The sequence below is a fragment of the Rhagoletis pomonella genome, unplaced genomic scaffold, assembly GCF_013731165.1.
Source record: "Rhagoletis pomonella isolate Grant_MI unplaced genomic scaffold, Rhpom_1.0 Rhpom_scaffold_00001, whole genome shotgun sequence".
NCBI lineage: Eukaryota > Metazoa > Arthropoda > Insecta > Diptera > Tephritidae > Rhagoletis > Rhagoletis pomonella.
Genome location: NW_023458555.1, coordinates 84992683 through 84993813, shown reverse-complemented (window position 1 = coordinate 84993813; position 1131 = coordinate 84992683).

Genomic DNA, 1131 nt, shown 5'->3' with positions numbered 1-1131 from the left:
CAAAGTAGCACTTGTTGGCAGGAGTGCAATTGCACGCTCTTGTGAAAAATTGATCCTGAGCGGTTCAGTTCTGCACCTCTTATTATCTTCTCCAACATCAGATTAAAGAAATCAGATGAAAGAGAGCCACCCTCTATGAAACTGAAAGCAGACGGCTCGGAGAGGTCTTTCCCAATTCTGACGGAGCTGGTGGTATTACTCAACGTCATTTTACACAACCGTATCAGTTTCGAGGGGATACTTAATTCAGAAATCGCGGAGTATAGGCAACTCCTTTTAGTGCTATCGAAAGCGGCTTTAAAGCCGACAAAAAGGTGGTGAGTGTCGATACTTTTCTCGCGGGTCTTTTCCAAGATTTGGCGCATTGTGAACACCTGGTCTACGGTGGATTTTCCAGGTCTAAAGCCACACTGATAAGGCCCAATCACTTCGTTGACGGTGGGCTTCAGTCTTTCACACAATATTCTACATAAGAGTTGATACATGCGCCTTATCAACTCCTCGCCACGGTACTTGAATAGCTCCGCTGGCAGGTTGTCAGCTCCAGCAGCTTTGTTGCTTTTCAAGCGCGCTGTTGCTATTCGTACCCCGTCATAGTCAGGGGGGTGGTACATCGACTCCATCATCATCGACTGGGGGCTCGGGTTCGTCTGCTCTATAGCTTTCAGCGCCGCTACCATTCAGTAGGGTGAAGTGTTCCCTCCATAAATTAAGTACGTTCTGGACATCTGTCACTAGGTCGCCATTGTTGTTCTTACAAGAGTTTGCCCTGGTCTTAAAACCTCCCGTAAGTTGGCTAACTCTATGGTAAAATTTGCGGGCGTTTTTCCTGTCGGCCAGCATTTCAAGCTCTTCTCACTCACATATTTCGGCCTCTCTTTTCTTATTGCGGCAAATACGTCTCGCTTCCCTTTTCAGCTCCCTATAATGGTCCCACGTGGCTCTTGTTGCGCCCGATCGCAGCTTGGCCCTGAAGGCGGCATCTTTTTTTCTCTGCAGCTTCTTGACACTCCTCATCGTACCAGTTGTTCTTTCGGGCTCGCTGAAATCCGACTACTTCTTTGGCGGCGGTACTTAATGAACGCTGCTCGCATATGTCGCTTTGTTGAAGAGTGCTCTCTGAGAGCAGGT